Source organism: Ursus arctos, unplaced genomic scaffold (genome assembly GCF_023065955.2).
Source record: "Ursus arctos isolate Adak ecotype North America unplaced genomic scaffold, UrsArc2.0 scaffold_26, whole genome shotgun sequence".
NCBI classification, from domain to species: Eukaryota; Metazoa; Chordata; class Mammalia; order Carnivora; family Ursidae; genus Ursus; species Ursus arctos.
This window is the reverse complement of record NW_026622941.1, coordinates 23,581,697-23,607,510: the sequence shown is the minus strand read 5'-3', so window position 1 is coordinate 23,607,510 and position 25,814 is coordinate 23,581,697. Positions and strand designations below refer to the sequence as shown.

At 37.4% G+C, this 25,814-nt stretch overlaps 1 protein-coding gene across 8 annotated transcripts in view; it reads left to right on the top strand.

The window, feature by feature from the left end:
• Positions 1 to 25,814, top strand: part of LOC123000103 (putative ankyrin repeat domain-containing protein 20A5) — a 388,417-nt gene that overhangs the window by 306,989 nt on the left and 55,614 nt on the right. Inside the window, exon 6 of one of the 8 annotated variants that reach the window (XR_008961579.1) lies at positions 9,908 to 23,830. The exons of 4 other annotated variants lie outside the window; for them this stretch is intronic. The gene's annotated coding sequence lies outside the window, so the exon portion shown is untranslated. Of the gene's footprint in view, positions 1 to 6,857; positions 23,831 to 25,814 lie in introns of those variants that run through there. 3 more of the 8 variants (XR_008961582.1, XR_008961581.1, XR_006409941.3) reach the window with 3 other exon arrangements.

Here is a 25,814-nt window from a genome sequence, read left to right as displayed (position 1 = left end):
AGAAAGAAAGAAAGAAAAGAAAGAAAGAAAGAAAGAAAGAAAGAAAGAAAGAAAGAAAGAAAGAAAGAAAGAAAGAAAGAAATTAAGCAGGCCCTGAGTGAACCTGCACCAGGGGGTCCAACTGGAGGAGGTAGAGAAGGTTCTAGTACCCCTCAGAGCAGACAGACTATGGAGGGATAGGGTCCATTTCACAGGAATTGTTCAGTGAGTTCCCTGACATTATAGATACAGAAACATAGCCCAAGGGGTGTTCCGGTTGCAGGGATATAAATGGTGATGCTCGGACCAGAATAGCCATCCCCCAGCCTCCAGAGCTCATTTTATTCTTTGTTATTACTCAGGTCAGATCATTTTATTACTTTGTATTACTGAGTTGTATTGGAAAGACGTTATGGTTCAGAAGCCTGAAAAACACAAATTGAAAACTTAGGGCTAGGCGGTTGGTTAAGGGAGTTTTGTGGGGATACTGTGAAATCGGAGTCATGTTATTACTCAAGCAGAGCCATTGTGCTAACTTTCTGCTTAGCTGGCTAGGAAAAAATGAGGAGTAAGTGTGAATGGAAAGGACCTAGCTACAGAGATAACCCATTAACACTCTGCTCTGCTGTATTTGTGTGTATTTGGTATGTATGTTTATGTGCATGTAAATGTTTGTGCCCAACATTCTTGGATCTGTTGCGGCTATTGTAATGCTATTATGTACTTTTGGTCTACAGAACTCAGTTTTTTCCATGTAGCAGCTGAAAATAATAGAAAGTTTCAGTTGTAAGGGCAATGTGTGGACACTGGGATGCTTGTCATTTTATTCGCCTTTAGACAGGATACGGGTAACTTGTTTTACAAAAGTGTTTGTGATCTCTGTGTGTTTTGAAACCCAGATCACATGGTTAAATGTAATTAGCTTTTAAGCTAAAGAACCACTAAATAATGCAAATAATGGTAGCTCAATCCTCCTTGACCTTGGACAACAGTTAACATTATTTAAACTCGTAACTTAGTGGATGGGTTTGGGCTGCTCAGTTAGCTCCACGCTATCAGCTCTCTAGCTATGGCCAGCTAGCTCTTTTTTTCTACTTTCAACAAGTCAAGGTCATTGGTTTAATCCTTTTATTAACTTTTTAGCTTTGTCTATGCCACAGCTGCGCACTGAGTATCTCTTCCTAGTTTTCTGTTTTGCAAATGACTATTTCTGAAAATACCGGAGACTAATGAAAACTGGCAGAGTTTGGTAACTTTGTGGATAGTACTCAGTGTAAGACTGATGGCAAACTTCCAGGATACTTTTAAGCCTAAGAGGTATGATTCTGTCAGTTAACCAGTTCTGAAAAGAAAGATCACTAACTCAGGAACAACTGACACTGCATCCTTATTCAAGGTGCAATGGTTGTGTCCTTTTCATATGTAAAAGGTATTTTCAGGGCATGTTGAATATAAGAGCAGTCACAGGGTGTTCTGGTGGATCCAATGCCAGTACAAATCAAGTCTGGGCTGAAGCTAGGTTTAAGCTCTGAGGTGCACAAGCCCAGTGAAGACAGGTACATACCTGAGGTGCAATGCATCATTAGTTTCAGATGTAGAGTTCAATAATTCATCAGTTGCATATAACACCCAGTGCTCATCGCATCACATGCCACATCCCAGGAAACACCAAAGGTCGGATGCAGGGAAGCTGAATTCTGTCATTAGGTGCAACTCTGAGTACAGGCCACAAAGGGCCAGGGGGCAACAGATAGAACAGACCCTGGCAGCACCCTGCAATGGAAATGGGAGGGCGAAAGGAGGTGAGTGATGTAAGAGATTTGAGGCACTTGCTGTAAACAGAAAGTGTATCTGAGGGTGTGTTGTTACTATCTGTTCACCATACATATGGCCACGTATGTGGCATACAGGCCAGAGCACGGGATCAGAGCAGATACCCAGTACCATTGCAGAATGAGATATTTCACTTTAATGGACTTTCCAAATACCTGAAACAACTCTTTCTAAAATGCCATAATTCATACATTCATAATTGCCAGGGAAACCTTTTCAATCAATTATATATTCCTTGAATGGGAAGTAATCAGAGAGGGAAACAAACCATAAGAGACTCTTAATTCTAGGAAACAAACTGAGGGTTGCTGGAGGGGAGGTTGGTGGGGGGATAGGGTAACTGGGTGATGAGCATTAGGTGATGTGATGAGCATTGGGTGTTAAATGCAACTGATGAATTATTGTACTCTACATCTGAAATTAATGATGTGCTATATGTTGGCTAATTGAATTTAAATTTAAAAAACTCTTAAATGAACAACAAAAAAGGATTATATATTCCTTCGCCTTCTCAATCAGAATTTATAAGCTCAGCGTAAGCCTTACTAGATGACCGTCCCTGACTGTCGTGTAAAATAGTGAAGACTTCAGGTTTATTAAGCTCAGACAGACTTCTTGTCCATTCAGAAAATATAAAGTCTCCCCGGAGTAACACATTTTTAAAAAGTTGTGTTTATTTATTTATTTTTTGTATTTTTTTTCTCAGCAGTGTGATGGTGTTTCTTATTACATCTAACCTTTCTCAGTGTGTCTACCTTTATTAGACTTTCCCTTTTCCTCTACTGCCAACTTATTTCTGATTATCTGTTTGGGACTACAAACACAAATGTTCAGGTTTGTTAAAATTTTGTGTAAAACAAGATGGTACTGAGAAAATGTTATGGATTAAGCCTATAAGCTGTAATATCTGAATGTCCAACTTCAAACATCTATTTAAACTACTCAGGATCTTTTTGGTGCCTTTATGTTATGTTTAGTTTTACTCTGTTTTCATAGTTGAGACTGTCGGGGGTCATCTCTGACTATATGAGGTATTCACATAATGTGAAATGTTATTTGACACTATACATTTTCTGTCATGTCTTTCCTAGAACTCTGGCACAGAATAAGGGCTTAACAAACATTTATTGTAGAATAATATATTGATGAATGAAGGCAGGCCATACAGTTTCTGTCCTGCAAAATTCAGCTACCTGCCCAGTTCAGCAGAAAGCACATATAAGTATTAACTTAGAATGATGTGAGTAAAAGCCAATGATGCAGGTATCATTTTGCAGTGGTCACAAACCCAAGGGCAAGGGCAACACTGGCCAGCACAATCTTTTGTTTTATGTCAGTGCCTGTGGATCATGCATGAACTCCCTAGTTCACTGGCCTCATCACTGCTTTGTTTTTTCACCCTTAGCCGAGTCATACAGTTAGGTTACCTGTTTCATATACCCTGAGGGGGTTTGGATTTTCAGGTCCCTGAGTTGCTGTCTTATATAATCCTTACTGAATATTCTCACCATACAAGGCAGTACTAGATTGTGAGAAACGTGTTCAAAACCCAAACTCTTGATTCCCCTCCAATGCCAAGCGTCCCTTCCCACAGCCTTCCCCAACTCATTAAATGTGCCCCTCCAAATGCTGAAAACCATAGGGCTGTTCCTCTCTTTTTTTCATGTCCCTCATTTACTCTGTCAGCAAATGATGCTACCTTTGAAAGATATTTAGAATTTAAGTATTTCTCATTACTCTCATTGCTACTACTTTGGTCTAACCTGTGATCACCTCTAGCCCAGATTATTGTAATAGCCCCTGACTGGTCTATCTGCTTCCACACATGTGCTCTTACACTTCTCCCCACAGAGAGATCCTTTTACTTTGGAAGTAAATCACAGAAATTCTCTGTTAAAAACCCCCTATTAATTTTCTGTCTCACTCAGCGTAAAAGCTGAGATCCTCTCCATGGCCTGTGTGCCCAATGCCTCCCTTCCTGCACTTCTCCAAGTCTTACTGCCTTCCTCTTTGTTTGCTATGGACCATACACACTGGCCTTGTATTGTGCCTGGAACATCCCCAATGCTTCCATCTCATGGCTTTGCACCTGCTTTTTCTCCTATTTGGACCCTCTCCCATTCAATAACCAAATGACTCATTTCCTTTTCTCCTTGAGGTGAGTGCCCAAATGTCCCCATTTTGGATAAGACTTACACAACTACCCTAGCTAAAATAGCATCCCCACATCATCTTCTATCCCCTTTATCCTGATTTATTTTCTTCACAACTCCTTACCTGATATTAAACATTTATTAGTCTGCCTCCTCCCTCAAGAATGTAATCTCTTCTTAAGGGGAGGGACTTTGTTCATTATTGTATCTCAAATTTGTAGAAAAAGGCCAGTTTTCTTGGCCCAATCAGCATTTCTTTAATGAGAAAATACATGAATAAGTGAAAGCAAAAAGTAGCAAAGAGATTTATTTATGCAAGAAACATTTATTATGTGTTAACATGCCACACACTGTCCTGGGTCCTTGGAATGCTTCAGTGAACAAACCAGAAGAAAGGTGCTCTTGTGGAATCAGGCACTAGCAATGAACAGAGATGAAGAGAGCAGATAAGCAGGCAGCCCAGGACAGTGGTTTGCAGCCCAGACCCTGATGTCAGCTCCCCTGGGTTTGAGTCTCCTCCCTGCCACTTAACCAGCTATCCTAAACAAGTCACTTAAAAGCCTTTGTTGCTTTGGTTTCTTTCCATCTGTAAAGCTGGGGTGACATATCTATTGCTTAATGTTGGTGAGAATTACGAGATGCAGTGCACATAAAACATTTGACATGTGGTAAGAATTCAATAAATATTGACCATCATTAGAGCAAATGAAGATATGGAAGCAAACAGTAGTGGCTTTGAGATGAGTACGATCCACAAAAGGTTTTGTGAGAGGACCAAGGTGACCTGGCACTTGAAGCTGCAGTGCTGTGTTTAGTACATTTATGTTCAACACAAGGAAAAGAAGTCAGGTCAAAAAAAAGGTGCATAGAGACAAGTCAAACTGAATGACTTACTCTGTGCGAATCTGCTCTGTACCTGGAGCATGGGCAAATGGAAGAGTCACGTGACAGAAGCAGCAGTTCTTGTGTTACTGTGGCAGAAAAGCCAGTAAATTTACTCCTATCTTGTTGAAGGAAAAGAACACTTATATTGAAAGGGTCTATTTTACTGCTTTGCCTATCCTTCAGAGAAACAACCAATAAGAAGTGAGATTCATAAAATTTATTTTACTAACGCTAAAAATAAGAATTGAGAGCATAGAATTAAACGGAATTGTACTAAGAGGTTGTTGAAGTTCCTGATAACGTAATGAAAGTCCCATTTGGGTTTTTTGTTTGTTTGCTTTGTTTTGGTTTTGCTGGAATGTCCTTTAAAACCACTGTATGGAAAATCACCATAGGTGTTGCTAGTTCATCTAAAATACAATCATGTATGGGAACATAGAGTCTCCTGTAGGAGAGCAGCTCTGTCATAACTGGAAATAAACTATGACAATAGCCAAGCTTTGTTTTTCCTTTTACTCAGCACAGGACACCTGAATTTCAAGCAGAGCTAAAGGAGAGTCTAAATCATAAAATACACGTGGTCATCTATGTATATATTTCAGATCTCTTGAATATTTATAAAGCCAAAGTTTTTGGAGATACAGACTTCAAAGGATTCCCTGAGAGGGGTCAGACACTTCTACTCTAACTCTGACTTATTTGATTATAGCCAGAATTTACATGTAGAACAAAAATCTTACAACAAATGTTTCAAAAAAAAGAAAAAAGAAAAAATTAGCAAATCTATCTAGGATCAGCCTTGGTGAGAATTCTCTTGCGTTAGCTATGCCCAGGATAGCTTGACCATCCATTTAGACAAAAGTAGTCCACGCCTGGAGCAGGACCACGGAGGGAAAAGCAGATGTGCCAGGGAGGGGCTCCAGGCAGCCCTGTGCATTGCCTCACCTGCTAAGGGCTGGGAACTCACTTTGGAAAAATAGCAGAATGAGCACCTGCAGTCTTAGATCATTCTTTCCTGGATCTCAGCCTGACTACCACCAGCCAAACTGCCCTGAATAACCATCTGGAGATGTGAATATTCTTCTAAACAACTTCTTAAGGCAAAGACAGACACAAAGGGTGTTGGAGGGCAGGTGATGGTGGCTGATTTCTACTAAGCATTTTATGAACTGATTATAAAAGGCAAACTTCAAACTTTGAGTTGGTTTATTATATATTTTACATGCACTGGAAAGAAGTGAAAAGGGTTGCAATGTGGTTTAGCTTGTTCATTCTATATTTTGTCATTTGGAATTTTTATATTTTAAGTCAAATTGATAATCATTTTTATATTTTTCATTTTGGTTTTATTTGGAGCATAAAGCTGGAAAACCAATTAACAATATAGAAAAGGTTGACAAGTACATACCACCAACCCAGCAGTTCTACTTCTGTGGCTATATTCTAGAGAAACTGCTGTGTAAGTACACAGACAAACACATACAAAGGTGTTTTTTGCAGTATTGTTTTTAATAGCAAAAATTTGGGAACAATCTAAATGTCACCAGTCTGAATAGGGAAATGGATAAATAACTCGAAGCAAATTATAGAATGTTCCTACAATGGTATGGCAAAGACTATGAATCAGTCAAACCTCTTTCCTCTTCTGGGGCAAGTCATTTCACACTGATGAAGATGGGTGATGAATTTCATTCATTGTTTAATGAATGACTTTCAAGTGTTAAATATTATGCTAGGTGCTATGGGTACAGTAGGATAGAACACCTGCCTTCATGAAGATTATAGCCTTGCCATTTTTGTACTTTACTAACCAAAGTATGATCTTGAAATTAATTTAGGGTTATCATTAGATTATTTTAGCAGGTGGTTTGATCTCAGAGTTCATTATTAAATTACATTGATTAATATTCAAACTGATGTCCAATGATTTTACTAAGAAAAGAGCAAATCCTTAACTTTCAGTTCAACCTTGGCTTTTCTGGTTCCTAATGCCTCCTTCCTTTCTAGACCTAGGTGCTACACTGCCAGCCCTCCTGAAGGTCTCATCACAAGGAGAAAGGAGAATTGATAAAAATCACTCCCACTAAGATCTTTCTAGGGACTTATTAACATATTGCTCCAACCCCAACAGCTTTTCCATTTTAAGGGAGAAAAGTCTTAACCCAAAGCAGTGGTATTCCAAGTATCACTAATGGTATTGCAAGTATCAAATTCTTGTATCTACCCCTCAGAACTCTTCTCTTTCATTTATGACACTGATTCTCAGCTCCAGCTACACATTAGAATCACCAGGGGAATTATTCTAAAACACACTGATGTCTGAGCCCCAATCAAGACCAATTAAATCAGAATCCTCATAGGTAGAACCTGGAACTAGGAATTTTCTAAAAGCTCCCAGTGCAAGGTTAATTGGCAGCCTTGGTTGAAATTAATCAACATAACCATCTCAGGTAAAATCCTACAGTCATCTGACACATAAACAACCACAGAGGGACAAATATGAAGTTGTGAAGGCAGTTTTAAAATCACGATGGTGGGGCACCTGGGTGGCTCAGTTGGTGGGGCGTCTGCGTTCAGCTCAGGTCATGATCCCAAGGTCCTGGGAGGGAGCCCCATATTGGGCTCCCTGCTTGGTGGGGAGCCTGCTTCTCCCTCTCCCTCTGCCGTTCCCCCTGCTTATGCTCTCTCTCTCTCTCTCTCAAATAGATAGATAGATAGATGATTGATAGATAGATAAATAAATAAATAAATAAATAAATAAATAAATAAATAACATCATGATGGTATTCACCTGAAAAAGTTAAGATTGGGACAATGATTGAGAGAGAGAGCAGGCTCTGGAGACTAGGTAAGTTTGTGTCATTGCTGCACACACTAGCTGTGTGAGTGTGTACTTCAATCCCTGGGCCTGAAAATGGGGACAGGAACAATACCTACCTCTTGTAAGACCATTACAAATATTAAATACTTAGAAAAGTGTCTGCCCATTACCATTGTGTCCTTCCAGAGTTGCTTCAAATTTTGCTTACTCTAAAATTTCCTTTGAATCCCTGAGGAAGAGTAAATTGATCCATTCTCTGTCCCCACACACCTTCCAAAGAGACTAATATTATTCACCTATTTATCACTTGGCACTGCAGTTGATGTAATTTTTTGTTGCCTCCCCTTATGACAGTTTTCTGTCAAGTATGATGAGGCATTTCACACTAAGGAATATCATTTTATCACTAAGGAAATAAACATCAATCCCCTTATTTTACTGAACTTTTATCACCCTCCCCTATTTTAACTCTCTGAGAAAGTAGAAGCCTCCAAAAGAGAACTCCTACACGATCCCACTGCCACGTCTACCCACACCTGCATCAGTGCCAATACATCCTGCCTTCCCCATCACCATGGGTGAATGATCCACTCTCCTAGTAAAGGTCACCCCTTCCACCAGTCCATGCGGTCTCGTCCATTCTTTGTACTGAGACACCTGCCTTATGGACTTGATCAACATCAGTAGAGTGTCTGGTATTGGTGATGCCTCTGAACCTAGAGGCTACTCTGGACTGGACCGGGACACTGGGGTTCTGTAAAATTCAGCTATTACCTAGGTAGTACTCATTAAAAATAAAGAAAAATCCTGTACATAATAGGGCCTCAACTTTAATATTAACATTAATGTTAATATTAATTTGAGGGCCATAATTCAGCCAATAATATTAATGTTAATATTGATATTACTAGCAGCTAAGAAAAAGCAAGACTTAGCCAGAGTTTGTGAGTCTTAATAGCTGTGCAAATTTCTAGTCAAGTTAAACTTCCCTGAGCTGCAATTTCTCTTTCGTAAAATACATTATTGGAAGGATTAAGTGAGAGTTTAGCACAATTCTGATACATAGTAAGTATTCAGTAAATATCGGTTATTATTACTGATTCATCTGTTTTTCCTTCCCTAACCATACTGTCTGAAATAGTATCAGTCATATTATTATTATCTCTGTTCTCTTATCCTGTGGTCTTTATTTTCTTCATAGACCTTATTGTTAACATCTGTGAGAGAGAGAGAGAGAGAGAGAGAGAGAGAGAGAGAGATCTGTCTTCCCTATTGTAAGTAAACATAAGGACAGGGACTTTGTTGGTTCACTGCTAGGTCAGGAATAGTGTCTGGCACATGAGAGGCACTTAATAAATATTTATTGAATAAGTAAATGAATGATTATATTCCATATGCTCATAATTTAGGCAGAAGCATGAAAGACAACTTATTTTTAAAGTTAATAAAACACCTCATACTGGTGAGAAATACTTATGACAGCTAAATTACTAACATTAAGAAAAAATTTATGGCAAATCTTTTTTTTTAATATATGACAAATCTTAATTTCTTTACATTCACTCTCTAGTTTATGGATTGGAGAACTACTGATCACTATCTTCCTAGTGACCATTTTTGAGTTAATGAGCATTAGTAAATCCCTCCTCAGTCTCCTCATTCCTGGCCTGAGAAATTTCAGTGTCTTTATTACTTTCTAATAATTAAAATATATGGTTCTATGTGGTTCTTTCCTGAATCACATCCAAAATCTTCACATCCTTCTTCGGTTTGGAGTTCAGAATTGGAAGTGTATTTTATTACTGACCACTGCAAAGCATAATTGCTGAATTACCTCACAAGTTCTACTAGGGTTCTCCTATTTAAATATCCAGGAATCGTGCTTTTGTATTTTACTGAGTTACAGCACTGACTCGTGGTCAGCATGTTATTCGCAATGACCTCAGGAACTTTTTCTGCCCAATTTGTACATCCCAGCCCATCCTCATCTGGTGAACAAGGAGTTGATTTTGCTGTCTAAGTTTTTCCCTTTTAACTGAGCTTCATTCTGTCTTTGGCCCCTATTTTAGGCTGAATTGTGTCCCCTCAAAATTTATATGTTGGCGTTCTAACCTCCACTAACTCAGAATGTGACTATATTTGGCTATAGGGTCTTTGGGGAGGTGAGGAAGGTAAAATGAGGTCATTAGGGTGGGCCCTACTCCAGTATGACTCACAGAAGGAAACCCATGTGAAGACAGAGAGAAGGCAGCCCATCAGCAATTCAAGTAGGCCTCAAAAGAAACCAACCCTGCCAACACCTTGATCTCTGACTTCTGCATCGAGAACGGTAAGAAAATAAAGTTCTGTTATTTAAGCCATCCAATCTGTAGTACTTTGTTATGGCAGCCCTAGCAAGCAAATACAGCCACTTCTATTTACCAAGCGTACTTTGAATTCTGATACAGTCTCCCTATACTCTGCTTGCAAAGTGCGATTTGCTCTTCTGCAGTTGACCTCTGTCACCCTGTTCTCTTTTGGGTTTCTGAAAATTAATTTTAGAAGGAAAACACCCAAAAGAGAATGGGCACCAAGTCTGTTGCACATGATAGGCTCGTGGAAGGTAAATTAAACTTTAGTCTTGGTTCCAGTTCATACTTCATCACTCTGAGGGATATTTGGAAAAGCAACCACGAGCAGGTAGGTGTGCTGGAGGTCAGCACTGAAGGTGTTACCCAGGGACCCAACAATTGAGGACTCGGGATGAATTGAGCTTATCAAGGGAATGCATCTATACAGACCAGATAATACCAAGAACTGAGCTGTAGGAAGCATCAGGGTTGGTGGAAGGAAGAGCTGGAGAAGCCAGAAATGGAGCCAGAATGGCAGCGGATGAGACAGAAAGAGAACCAGGAAATGCTTAAGAAATTTAATGATCAAAAGCCCTCTCATCCTCCCCCACCCCATCTGTCAGCATCCCTACTGGCACTGGCCGTTGGTGACTTACCTCAGTAAACCCAGTGGACACTTTTTGCAGACGCTGTCTTTTTTTTATTTTCACCCTCTGGGAGCACTTGACATTGACAATCATTCCTCCTTTTTTGAAATATTCTCCTCCTTTGCCACGGCACTCTTTTCTGGTCTTCTTCCTGTCCTTTTGACAGCTATCCCACTGCTGTTCAGTTTCCCTTTCCTTTCGTCACTCTTCAAATGCCAGCTTTATTTAGGAATCTGCCTTCACCCCACTTCTCACTTAACACATCTCTCTCACATCAGCCACTTCTGTAGCTCTCCATCCCCATTATAGGTGGTACCCTGTACCCTAAACTTCTCCAAATACTTTGTCTCTTCCCAATATTTAATTTCCCATGACCAATTCTCAAAAACTTTCTGTTGTTTTTTTAATACACCAATTTCATTTATGCAATCATCCACTCATTTATTCTCTCAATAACTATGTACAAGGTATTATGTGCCAGGCACAATTCAAAGCACTGAACTACAAAGTTAATGACTAAATGAGACTCATTTACATTTTACCAGAAGCCTTCAGTTCCCAAGTCCAAAAGAGTAAGTAGGGATAATAATAGTTTACTTTCGTTACAGTTTACATAATGCACGTGTATAGATGATAGACAGATAGATGATAGATAGATATAGATAGATAGATAGATAGATAGATAGATAGATAGATAGATAGATAGATAGATAAAATACTATGTGATGCTCATAACAATTCCATGAAATAGGTTGGTCAGATACCATAGTAACCTCTGGAAAGTCAAGTTCATTGATTCTGACAAAATTATCTTTTTTTAAATAAATATGCATTTCTATTCTATTTTAATAATAAAAAGTAAACATAATAAATATATCTAAATAACATACTGCATTTCAGTTCTATTATTGGTATAAGAACAAATTGCCACAAAAATAAAACCTGGATAAACTTTATCTCTTAGCTTTTGGAGTATTAACTGAAATATGTGATTAGCACAGAGATGGCTTGTAGCAAACGCTAGGTAAAAAAAAAAGGCTAGAATTATAAATAAAACCTTTTATTTTTTATCTTTTTTTAAAGATTTTATTTATTTATTTGAAGCAGAGAGGGAGAGTGATAAGAGAGAGATCATGAGTGACGGACAGAGGGAGAGGGAGAAGCGGGCTCCCTGCTGAGCAAGGAGCCCAACGTGGGGCTTAGTCCCCAGACCCCAGGATCATGAGCAGAGCTGAAGGCTGAAGCTTAACTGACTGAGTCACCCAAGCATCCCTAAATAAAACCTTTTAAATAAATGTATTCCTCATCTCATAAAAAATGGCAAAGTCTCTTTACTCAGGGTATTAATTTTCTGTTGTTGCTGTAGCAAAATACCATAAGCTTAGTGGCTTAAAACAACGCAAATTTAGTAACTTTCAAATATGGAGGTCAGAAGACCTAAAATCAATGTTTTGGCAGGCTGTACTGTGGAAGCCTTAGGAGAGAGTTTCTTTTCTACACTTCAGAGGCCACCAGCCTCCTTGGCTCATAGACCCAGTTCTCCATTTTCAAGGACAGCAGAGCGGCATCTTCAGTCTCTCTCACCTCTGCTTCCACCATCACATCCCCTCCTTATCTCTTACTCTCCTGTCAGACATCTCCTCCCTCTTATCAGGGCCCTTGTGATGAGGATAACCTAACAACATATTGAATTTCCTTACACTAGTTTTGCTTTTGAATTTTCAATTTAAAAATTATTCTCAATTAAAATAGTTTTTCTCCAATTATTAAAAAAATTACTAGAATTTCATTTATGAAGTGATCAAATTTACCAATAACCTTTTATTATAAATTTTATAGAAGGATTTAAATGTGCCAGAGGATTGACTAGATAAAGTTGATAGGTAGCAATTGAGTATTGTATTTTCTCCCAATGAATATTTCGATATTATTTTTAAAAATTTTTTTGAGTATAGTTGACACACAATGTTATATTAGCTTCAGGTGTACAGCCTGTGATTTGAGAAGTCTATCATTATGTATATGCTCGCCACAAGAGTAGCTACCATCTGTCCCCATACAATGCTATTACAGTACCATTGACTATATTCCCTGTGCTGTACCTTTCATCCCCATGACTTATTCATTCCATAACTGGAAGCCTGTATCTCCCACTCCTCATCACCCATTTTGCCCATCCCTACACTCTCTCCCCTCTGGGAACCATTAGTTTGTTTTCTATATTTATAGGTCTGACTCTGCTTTTTGTTTGTTTATTCATTTGTTTTCTTAGAGTAGTTGTTCAGTACTGCTGACAAAGCGTGTGTTAGGGATCACAGATATCTCACATAGAGATGGTTAAATATAGGGAATGACATTCTTTTTTCAGGCAGTTTATTCATTTATTTTAACAAGAAACATTTTAATTTCTCTGAAAAATTCTAATTTTGCTATGTCTCTATCAAATGCCACAGTATTTTTCTTATTTCAGTGGTTAACAATAGGAAGAAAAGCTCTATCTCATTGAATACACACAAAAACCTTTGAGTAGGTACAGTTATGTTAAAGCTAAAATGGTAAAACAAGCTTAACAAGCAATCTCTATCTCTGAACTGAAATTTTGTTGTTTCAAGGGAAAATATCTTTGAATGACAAGCATTTACTCTTTAATTCTACCACACATAATAAAGGCAAAGAGGCCAAAATGGTAAGCAAAGGAAATATAAGTTTATAAAGAAACATTTATTATCTTTTTTATTACATTATGTTAGTCACCATATGTACATCATTAGTTTTTGATGTAGTGTTCCATGATTCATTGTTTGTGTATAACACCCAGTGCTCCATGCAATACGTGCCCTCCTTAATACCCATCACAGGGCTAACCCATCCTCCCACCCCCCTCCTCTCTAAAACCCTCAGTTTGTTTCCATTTAAATAAGAAATCGGGTTGACATAAAATGGGTCCTATTCTAATTTTTGAATGCAAAGCTTTTGCTCTTTCAGGACTAGGATCAGGCTGCAACACTGAAAATACTTTCATTTTACTTAATTTACTTGCTTGTGTGAAATAATTTTATGGTCAATATGTAGTTGACTTGGCTCATCAAACCACTTGCCTGGAAAAATAGTCAAGGAAGTATTTTTGAAATTCTCATGGCTTCGTGTGTGTGTGTTTGTGTGAGAGAGAGGCAGACAGACACACAGAGAGATGAAAGGAAAGGCAGTCTTTATTTCTCAATAATATTTGGGAATTTTTTTCATTAAATTTTTGTCCTTTGAGGTAATATACTATAACATGCTCTTAAACATAATAGTTAAATGCTAGAGCTAAACCATTATTTTTGAGTACAATTAATGGATTTTACTTAATTATCTTAATTCATCTACATAGATAGTCAAGGATTCCAGAATGTAGTTATTTCCTTCCTCTCAGTCCTTCCCTCATCACTATATCTTTTCACCGCCTTTTCTCAGGTCTCCCCATTCTAAACAAAACACTTCCTACCACCATTAAAACAATCAAACAGCTTCTTTTCATTGTGTTAATCTTCTCCTCAGCTTGATTGGCAGTGTTTTTTAACTCATTTTTCTTTGTGGTCTCATTTTTCCTTGTGGTCTCCCCTTCCTCACCACCTACTTCTATCTGAACGTTTTGTATAATTTGTCCCTGATACACCACTAAAATTGCCCTTTAATAATTTGTATTCCTAGTCACCATATGTGATAGCTTAGCCTCAGTTTTTATTCTTCTGAACTTCCCTGGCATTTGATAATACAATTTTATCCTTCATTTGACATCCTTCCCCTGCATTATATTGGTTCTCCTTTGCTCCTTTTTCTGACTCCTACAAGCCTCTACAAGTAGATATTTCTCAAGGTTCTCTCTCTCTTTAAGACATTATTTTGAGGATCTCATCCACTCATACAATTTCAACTGTTAAAGGAAGATGGCTTCCCAATTTTCCTTCCATCTTAGCCTCTGTTCCAACCTCAAACTTCTTATGTTCAAAACCAAACACATCTTCCACTGAAGCCAATTGTGCCTTGAGACATCCTCTGACTAATGAGACCACCATTTTCCCAGTACAAATTAAAAGCCTTGAAAATTTCTGTTTCTTCTCCCTCTTCTCCAACTAATGAGCCACAAAACCCCATGGGGCCTACTTCCCTATACCCCATTCGCCATCTCATTTGCACTATCACTCCTTTAATTCAGCCTCACACTGCCTTTTCCCTATACTGTTGTCCTAGTTTCCTAATAATCTCCCCCCTTCATTTTCTTCTTTCTTTAACCAAACCTTAGCCACTGCCAGCTATGAATCTGTGTGCAAAAGCCCTCAATGGCCTTGCATTGCCTACTAAACTAAATCTGAATGAAGTGCATCAGTTACAGTATGATGTCTAAAATAAGAATAAGAGGGGTAGTAGACTGCTCCACTGCACATTAATGTAATCAGAATTGTGTCCTATGGGAGCATTTCACCTAAAGGGGGATATAAGAAACAGAGTTCAATAAGAGTACAATGACCAGGTTGGGGAAAGATCTATGACCACGTCACATAACAACAAGTGGTTAAAGAAGTGGAGATATTTTGGCCATAAAAATCACTATTTATTTATTTTTAATTAATTAATTAATTTTTTAAAAAGACTTTATTTATCTATGTAAGAGAGTGAAAGAGAGAGCACAAGTCTGGTGAGGGACAGAGGGAGAAGCAGACTCCTCACTGAGTAGGGAGCCCAACTCAGGGCTCAATCCCAGGACCCTTGGATCACAACCTGAGCTGAAGGCAAACGCTTAACCGACTGAGCCACCCAGGTGCCCCACGAATCACAATTAAAAAAAAAAAAAAGACAGTTGATCTCAATATTTTAATAACTGCCATTTGGAAAAGGACTTTTTTGTTCCATGCAGTCATAAGGGGTAGAATTTGAACAATTAAGTGGAAGCTATAAGAAAAATTATTTAGCTCAATATAAAGCGAAAATAGAACTAAACAAAGTTGGGACAGGAACTCTCAAGAGATAGCAGATTCTCTGTAACAGAGGTTGTTTTAAATTGGATGCTTTTCTGAGAATGTTATAGCATTGATTCTAGAATATAATTCTTTCAGTCATATAGTTGTTTGTGTAGCTCTTTCTTAGCGTGGAATGCAAGACCAATCCACTTTTCCAGGTTTTCCTCTTAATTTTTATACATGTCCATGCCATTCCCTATGTGTAATTTCTTTGACTTACAGTTCTGTTAAAATTTTATCCATTTTTCAATGGCCAAATCATATGTTGCCTTTTCTAGGAAAATCTCTGTCCTTCCATCTTATATACCACCATGAATAGATGAGTTGTTCTTCTATTCCAAATTGTCAGTACTTCATTTACCCATTTAAGGCACTCAGTCATCATACTCATGTTATTTGTTTATATTTCTCCTTTTACCTAATAGGATGTCAACTTCATGAGGCAGAAATTACCTTTATATTGATATATCCTCTCTATAGGACCTAATATAATAGAATTCCTTTCTTTATTCAACCAATGTATATTTCTTTTACTTTAGAATTAAAAGACTAGAATAAATCATTTCTTAGGAGATTTTTAACAAAAAAATATATGAATCTGGTTCTAGAATTTATTTAATAATGAATGTACGAAAGCCTTCTTGTCCCCTCATACTGACTGTGAGTACAAAGAATCAGATATACTGCTATCAAAGTGGTTTTGTAAGAAAGTTTTTTAAATCTGACTTTGAAATGTAGGTAACTTTATTTTTCAAGAACTTTTGCAACATGCTTATTGAGATAGTCAGCACATGTTCCTGATAGAACTTTGAACATTAAAAGAATTGTCCATCTGGTTTTATTTTTATGAAATTGACACCAAATCAGAGCTCCACAAAGTTAAATGTTGTATAATGAAGAACATCAAAAAAAGTAAACAGTGAACTCTGGCAAGGCTTATGAAAGGGAACATCTTATTGTGATACATCAGAAGTTTTTACCATTCATTTATCTCTACCTTTTCTTCCTGCTCTTTATAGCAATAAAGAACATTTCCATTGGTGCTGATTTCTGTTTGGCAAATTGCAGCCAAGAGTCCAGATGTTTTTCAGTGTGAGTTTACAGAAACTTGTCCAAATTTCAGAAGTGCTGTTAGACTAGGTTAGATAAAACAAGAGGGGAAAAAAAAAAAGACGATAGAGCAATTTACATTGAAAACTAAGCCTAAATTCTTTACTTGTTTCAACTGCTTTTGTTTCTCTCTTTTTCTTTCCCATCTGTGTTCAGTTCTCAAGTGACTCAAATTAAGGGGACTAAAAGCCAAATTACGAGGTGAAAGGCATGACTTTGGCCTCCAGGAAAATCCAAATATATGAGAATCTAGTAAGACAGTTTCATCAGGTCAGAGTGTCTTTTACTTTTGATAAAGGACACTTCTTAGGAAACAATCTTCTGAATCTTTTCACTGTCGGCCATTAAAAGCCCCTTAGAATTATCCTTAGAGAAAGCTCTTCCATGTGGGTCTGAGGCAAATGTGACACTGCCAAGAAAAGGAAGTCCTGTGACTCCCTGACCACTTCAGCACCTCAGAAATTAACAAAACTCAATGATTTCCCTCTAAGCATATCTTACGCTTTCTGGTATGTTGCCCTTCTATCCTCTGACTTCCCCTTTCCCCTCGGCCTAAACAGGAGAAAGTCAGAATGCTGTGGCCCAAAAACTATCAACAAGAAGGTTGTAGGTATTTTCTTTTTCAGTTGGATGCATGCCCTAAAAAAGAAAAATTTAGGATTAACAAGTTGCAACCCGAGTCATGCTGTCCAATTACAAGTCTGATTTCATCCTATTCTGATAGATTTATGAAGAGGCAAAAAGATTTTAAAATTTAATATGGCTACTCTCCCTCTTTCTGGTATTATTAAATAATTAGAATAAATTTCTACATATAAAAAGAGCATGGTTAGAAACAATCAAACTTATTGACATTATTACCTGAAACATATTTTCTAACATTCTAGCATAGGCATTAAGATGTTGGCCAACCATTCAGAAAAGAATTAACTTGGTTTTCAGTAAAAGTGGAGCATGAGGACTGATGATTAAGTATTGATTTTCTTTTCTTATGAACTTCTCTCTTGTGTTCCAAAGGCATTAGCTTTGTTTTGCAGGAGAATTCAATCTACTCTGGGGTTTTAATCCCCACAGTTGTACCAGCTCTCTAGAAACGTGGGTAGGATAAGTGGTGGCTGCTTTAGGCTGCGCCTTGGTGTGTAACACTTCTGCCAGTGCAGGGACTCACAGAGTAAGCAGATGTGGGGTATTGCACAGTGAATAATTGCTTTATGCCATCTACGCTCCCTTCAGTCTAATTCGTGGGCTAGAAACATTTTTATAATTATTCCATGTGGAATATTCCCGCTATAAAATTTTAAACCTCATAATCCCTTCTTGGAAACATGGCAGGTACCTGAAACATCAAAACAATAATCAGATCCTTTATTTTTAATGTAAAAAATGTATAAAATGAAATATATAACATATTTTAAAAACTATATACAGGCATATGTAATTTTAAAAATAAGTAAAACAGACAAAATTATAACTACCACCCAGGTAGAGAGATAGAACAAGCAGAACATTAACAATGCTTTGAAGTCACCTAAGTACCCATTCCCAGTGCCAGCCCCTAATAGGAACCTTCAACCATTATCCCAAGTTTTGTATCTATCAGTTCCTTGCTTGACTTTGTAATTTTCCAGTTATGTATGCATCTGTAACATGTGTGTCTATATGTGTGTTATATAATTTTGTAAGTTTTCAATTTTATATAAAAGATATCCTACTTTTTTCCCAGTAACTTGTTTTCCTTAATATGTTTAAGAGAGCCATTCATGTAGATGTGTGTAGCTCTAATCTATTTTTGATTGTTTTCAGATGACTAAATGGGTGTTGTATATGTGGAAATGTTATTGTTTCCAAAATTTTGCTGTCATAACAGATGTTTCTGTGATTATCTTTATACATGTATCTTGAACAGTTATTGCTGGGTTGTAGGGAATACATGTGTTAACTCTGCTAGATAATGCCCCAGTTGTTTTTTAATTTGGTTTCCAGCAGCATATAGGAGTTCCTCTTCTTCCATCTTCACCAAGATACTGTCATACTTTTTAATTTGATATGTCTTAAATGGGATCTCATTGTATTTTTAATTTTTATTGTCCTAATTACTAATGTTGAGGATATTTTTTATGCTTAATGACCACTCAGTTCTCATTTTTTGCACATTTTCCTATTGGAGTATTTCACTTTTACCTATTGATATGCAGGCTTTCCTCCCATTTTAATTGTGAAATATAATAGTATAAAACAAAGCTACACAGAACATCTATGTACAATTTAATAAATAATTTCAAATTATAACTTAATAGATAATTTCAAGCAAATATTCATGTAAGTACAACCTACATCAAGAAATAAACATTTACAGGACCCAAGAATCTCCACAAGTCCTTCTCTAATTCAATGACACCTTTTGCTCCAGAGGAAACCATCATCTTGATTTTTCTGATGATCATTTCCTTGCTTCTCTTCATAGTTTTTCATCTAGGTATCTATTTCTAAACAATATAGTTTAATGTGGTCTGTTTTGAACTTTATACTATACAAATTCTTTTAGGTTTTGCTTCTTTCTTTATTTTTGGGGGGAAGGTTGTTTCTTTAGATCAACATTGCTTGTGAGACTTAGCCTGATCTCATATGCTATCTTGAAGGGTACAGCATTTGCAGTTCATCTTACTGAGTCTTATAGCTTTGCCTATAACTCGAATTAACAATGGATTATCAGTTGAAATTTCAATAAACCTAAAAAAATAACATTCATCTAAATCCATTTATGTCTTCCATTTTACCCCATTTTACAAATCTCTCTATGTTAATTCCAGGTGAGTCAGGAGATTTCACTAAATTGCTAGTTAGTTGCTATGGTAACAGATTTATTTTCATTTTATTGCTACCTTATCCCTGAACGTTTTATGTTTGTTATAATCATGAATTAACTTTAATACACCCACACTTTACATCTACAGCCTCAAAGGCATGGCCAGTTCTTTTATATTCTTTTCTCTTTAGTAGCCTAAATATATACCTTAGAAGAACTTCTGGTCTTCTGGGTTCATGGAAATATAATATGAAATAATGAGATAAATTATAAATATTCAGATTTGCTGCCCAAGCCATGGTGCTTAGTAAATACTAATAATTAGGGTCCAAGCATATTGCTGATTACATATAGACTAATTAAAAAAAAAAAGCTTTACTACTTTTTACCTAGTTTTCTGTTCTCTCACCCTCTTTCCTAAAACGCCCTTAGAGTTCAACTCAAATTAGTTCCATTCAACAGTTATTGAGGACCTAGGCAATATCCCCTCCTCTAACCATAAAAAAAAGAGAGAAGAAAGAAAGGGGGAAAAAGTGATGATTTCTTCTTCAATGTATCTATAGTCCAGGCGAGAAAATGTACATATAGACCAATAATTACCATGTAGTATAAGGACAATATTAGAGGCAAAGACAGGGTGAAAGTCACATAGAGAAGAGAATGATTAACTCTATTAAAGTTCAGTGGGTTAGGCAAAGACATCACAGAATAAGAAAGCATCAAAACTGGTTTTTAAAGGATGAATAGAAAATTTCCACACAGGGCAAACATGATAGTCAAAAGCCTGATGGTTACAGTGAGTACAGCAAACTGCAGATGATTCAGTATTGCTGGAGTTTAAAGCACAAAGGGGAAGCATGAAGAGAGATGAGGCTCCAGAGAAAGTCCAGGTCTTGTCAAGGTTTGTAGTGGAGTTTGAACTTTATTCTATAGACAATAAATATGGGGACGTGATCAAATCTATGTTTCAGAAATATGACCTTCAAGATGTTGTGGAATTTAGGTGCCTAGCTGTATAGTATTAGGATTGGCTTGATGGATAGTAACGCAAAATAATACCACTTTAAAAAGCTAGTCCAGAGACCCAGTTCAGGGCTGATATGACATCAGAAACTCCATGGTCAGAAGCTCAGTCTCTTCCTATATTATTGCTCTCCTATGTTGCTTTCATGTATGCCTCTCATTATGTCTAAGATGGCAATATCTACATCCCAGGCAACAAAGTTGAGTAGGGACACAGTAAAAGAGGGCGAAGTATGCCCACCAACTGTCTTTTTAAGATCTCGGGAACTGCTGTATGACTTTTCTACCTACCTCCCATTGGCCAGCTCCTAGTCACATGGTGATACCCAGCTGCAAGGAAGTGTAGCAGGAAAAAAAAAAAACGGAAATGGAGGACAAATGACAGTTTTTCCCACTGAAAAATAAGACATTGGAAGGAAGGGAAGCCAGTAAAAGACTACCGCAGTATTGTGGTGAGAAATAATATGTACTGCATCAAGGCACTATTTGTGAGTTTGGAGAGTGAAGACAAGATCTAAGAGCTGTTTGAGAAGCCAATTGGTTTAAGAGTCGGTGATCTAGTGGATGGGATGATAAGTCTCGGTTTCTGGCTTGAATGGCCGAGTAGATAGAGGTGTCGCTATGGGAAATTTTCACCATCACAAAAAAGACGGAAGGAAAAAAAATAAAAGCAAAACAATAAAAAAATCAAAGTAGTGTCATTACAATATAAACACTTCTTGCCTTTGATAATACATTTTCCCCAGAGATTCTCTCAAATGTTTGGATTTTACTTAAAAGCAGAAGTAGAGACACAAGTATCCAAATATGCATTTAGTTATTGGGTCTCCTTAGGCTCCTTTAGTCTGGAATGGTTTTTAAGCTTGTCTTTCATAACCTTGACCTTTGGGAAGAGTACATTTTATTGATTGCTGCTCAGTTTGGGTTCACTGAATGTACCCTCATGATTAGATTCAGGTACTGTGTTTCTGGCAGGACTGCGGAAGAACTGGTGTGGTGTCCTTTGTGCATGATATCAGGGGTTACGATGATGCCAGTTGGTCCCATTATGTTGCTGGTTGTTATTATTTTGATCACTTGGTTTAAGATGGTGTCTGTCAGGTCTCACCCCTGTGAAGTTACTCTTTTTCCCTTGTAACACACATATCTGGTGGAGGAATACTATGTAAACATCCTGTTTCTCATCAGAATTTTACCCATTAGTAATTTTAATCCATGCATGATTCTTTGGCTCATTGATTACATCATAGTTGCCAAATAGGTCTTTTCAAGTTCCATTATTCCTTTTTTTTTTTTTTTTTTTTTCCAAGTAAGTGATACGGGGTACCTGGTGGTTCAGTTGGTTAACCATCTGCCTTCAGTTCAGGTCATGATCTCAGGGTCCTGTGTTGTCATAGGGCTCCTTGCTTAGCAGGGAGCCTGCTTCTCTTTGCCCTTCCCTCACCCCTTGTGCTCTCTCTCATGCTTGAGAGCTCTCTCTCAAATAAAAGTAAGTGGTATGCCCAACGTCGAGTTTGAACCCAAGACCCTGAGATCAGGAGTCACATGTTCTACCAACTTACCCAGCCAGGCACCCCTCCATCATTCCTTCTACATTAAGTTGGCATTCAGTTTTCAATCATGAATTCTAAATGTTTCATTCAAAACTGTTTTTAGCATCTGATAAGAATACAATTTTATAAAAGTTTTTTCTCTTGGGAATTTTCTAGAGTGACTGTAGGAAGATATAACAGTAATCAGAGTGCAATCATTTTTTAAAACTTCAGATCTCACTTTTTCTTATTACTTTGAAAAATTTCAACCTCTGGTGAATTCAGAAGGATAAGTATAATTGAATCCCTGCTCACTGTTTACTTTAGATTCACTAGTTGTTAACATTTTACCACATCAGCTTTATTTTCTTTTTTTGCTGAGCCATTAGAAAGTAAGTTGGCATTGTGATGATACTTTATCAAGAAAATACTTTGACATGCACTTTTGAGGAATAGGGACCTTCTCCTACATGGTCACAATAGTGTATTCACATTTATTTTATTTTTTTTTTTTTAAAGATTTCACCCATTTATTAGAGAGAGCAAGACTGAGAGAGAGAGAGAGAGAGCGAGCACCAGTTGGTCGGGGGGAGAGTCAGAGGGAGAGGGAGAAGCAGACTCCCCACTGAGCAGGGAGCCCAGGACCCCAGGATCATGACCTGAGCCAAAGGCAGACACTTAACTGACTGAGCCACCCAGGTGCCCCTTGTGTGTTCTCATTTAAGAAAATTAACAATTCTATAATAATATCCAGTAAACAGTCCATATTCAAATATCTTCATTTTTTCCCCACAATGACTTTTACATATGTTGTGACTACCTCTATCCTGGTTCACACATTGTGTTTGGCTGTTAAGGGAATAGTTTTTAAGAGAAAATTTGGTAAAATGATTTAAATTTCAAGCTGACAGTATTTTAGGTGAAATAATAAGAAAGAAAGAGACAGTTTATTAGAATAACACTGGCTGCAATCCAGGCTGTACTCAAGGTCTTGACAGCTAGCTACTTAACCTATCTGAGCCTGTTTCTTTATTGGCAAGTTCTTCACTTATTCCTTAGGGCTGTTATGAGATTTGAATGAGCTAAGGGACAAGTGGATTTCAACAACTGATGATGAAGATTATTAAATTATTTTCTCTATTTAGATTTTGAATTATGATAATATAACTGAGAATCATTTGGGAGAAAGGAATTAAATAAAGATGTTTTTGTGATTTCCCATATTATGTTTTGTTGTTGTTTTTTTATTTGTTTGTTTTTGGGTTTTGTTTTGTTTTGTTTTTTTAGAGAGAGAGTATGCATTTGGCGGGGGGGGCGGTGAGGAGCAGAGGGAGAGCGAATCTTAAGCAGGCTCCACGCCCAGCACCGAGCCAGACACTGGGCTGGATCTCACATCCCTGAGATCATGACCTGAGCCAAAATCAAGAGTCAGATGCTTAACCGACTGAGCCACCCAGTCACACCCCCATTATCCCATTTTTACTGATGAAAAACCTGAGACACTTAAAAAAAGAGGATGAGCATGGGGTGGGGGGGGCAAGGGGTGGAGGGAGAGAGAGAATCTCAAGCAGACTCTGTGCTGAATGCAGAGCCTATCATCACTGAGCCAAAATCGAGAGTCAGACACTTAACCCACTGAGCCACCCAGGTGTCCCTTCCCATATTTATTTTGAAGTCAAATGATAAGTAAAATTGTTAAAAAGAAAAAAAATCAATGTATTGTGCTTATGTGGATTATAGTGATCACTGAGTGTAGTTGAATAGTTTTATTAAGATACAATTCAGTAGCACTTAATTTACCCATTTGAAGTATAAAATTTAGTGGTTTTTAGTATATTTACAGATGGGTGCAGTTACCACCCCAGTCAATTTTAGAACATATTCTTTACCTCGAAAAGAACCCCCCCTTTGCTATCTACCTTCTTATCTGCCCTCTCCCCCAGCCTTAAGCAACCACTTATCAACTGTTTCTGTAGATACCCTTTCCTAAGTTTTCATAATGAATGAAATCATATGGTATATGGTCTAATGTTACTGGTTTTTTCACTTAGTGTAAATTTTTTCAAGGCTCATCCGTGTTGTAGCAAGTATCAGTACTTCATTCCTTTTTATAGCTGAATAATGATATTCTATTTTATAGGGATAATATATTTTATTTACCTGTTAATGGGTATTTAGGTTATTTCTACCTGTGGCAGTTATGATATGCTGCTGTGAACAGTGGTATACAATTTTCGTTTGGTCATATGTCTTCATTTTTGGGAGGTATATACCTAGGAGTGGAATTGCTGAGTCATATGGTAAAAGCATTTGATCATTTGAGAAACTGCCCGTTTACCAAAGAGGCTACTGCATCATTTTCTCTTCCCACCAGCAGTATGTGAAGGTTCCAATTTCTCCACATCCTTGCCAACACTTGTTATCTTGTTATCTGACTGTAGTCTACTATCTAGTTGGTGTGATATTGTATCAAGGTGGTCTTGATTTGCATTTCCCTGATGACTAATGCTATTGAGCATCTTTTCATTTGCTTTTTGGCCATTTATATCTCTTTCTTGGGGAAATACCAATTCAGATCCTTTACCCCTTTTAAAATTGGGTTGTTGGGGTACCGGAGTGGCTCAGTTAAGTGTCTGACTCTTGATCTCAGCTCGGGTCTTTATCTCAGGGTCATTGAGTACAAGCCCCATGTTGGGCTCCGTGCCCCCCCCCCTTTTTTTTTTAAGTAAACTCTCTCTATTCCCAACATGGGGCTCAGACTCATGATCAAGCGTTGCAGGCTCTACTGACTGAGCCAGGCAGGGGCCCTGAATTATACAAGTTCTTTATATATCTTAGATAGAAGTTCTTTACCAGTTATATGAGATGCAGATATTTTCTCTTATTTGTGGGTTGCCTTTTCACTTTCTTGACGATGCCCTTTGAAGAATAAAAGTTTGAAATTTATTTTTTCTTTTATTGCTCATGCTATTGGTGTCATATATAAGAATCCTATGCCAAATCCAAGGTCATGAACATTTACCTCTATGCTTTCTTCTAAGAGTTGTATAATCTATAGTATAGTTTTATAGTATTTAGGTCTTTGATCCATTTTGTATTACTTTTTATATATGATGTGAGGTCCAACTTCATTCTTTCTCATGTGGCTATCCAGTTTTCCCAGCATGATTTGTTGAAAAGACTATCCTTTTCCTGTGGAATTGTCTTGACACCTTTGTGGAAAATCAGTTGACTGTGGATATGTGGGTTTACTTCTAAACTCTTAATTGTGTTTCACCGAACTATATGTCTGTCCTTGTGCCTATACTACACTGTCTTAATTCATGATGCTTTGTAGTGAGTTTAAATCTGGAGCCATGAGTCCTCTTCCTTTGTTCTCTTTCAGGATTGTTTTGGCTATGCTCAGGTCCCTTTAAAATCAGGTTGTCAATTTCTACTAAGACATCCGCTGGGATAGGGATATCAGAGTCTGATAGGGATTGCTTTGAAATATGTAGATCCATTTTGGGGGTATTACCATTGTAACATTATTAAGTCTTCTAATCCATGAACATGGAATGCTTTCCCTTTTACTTATATATTTCTTTGACCAATGTTTGAAGTTTTCCAAACATAAGTTTTGTGCTTCTTTTGTTAAGTCTATTTGGAAGTATCTTTGGGGTGTTTTTTATGATATTATGAATGGAATTGTTTTA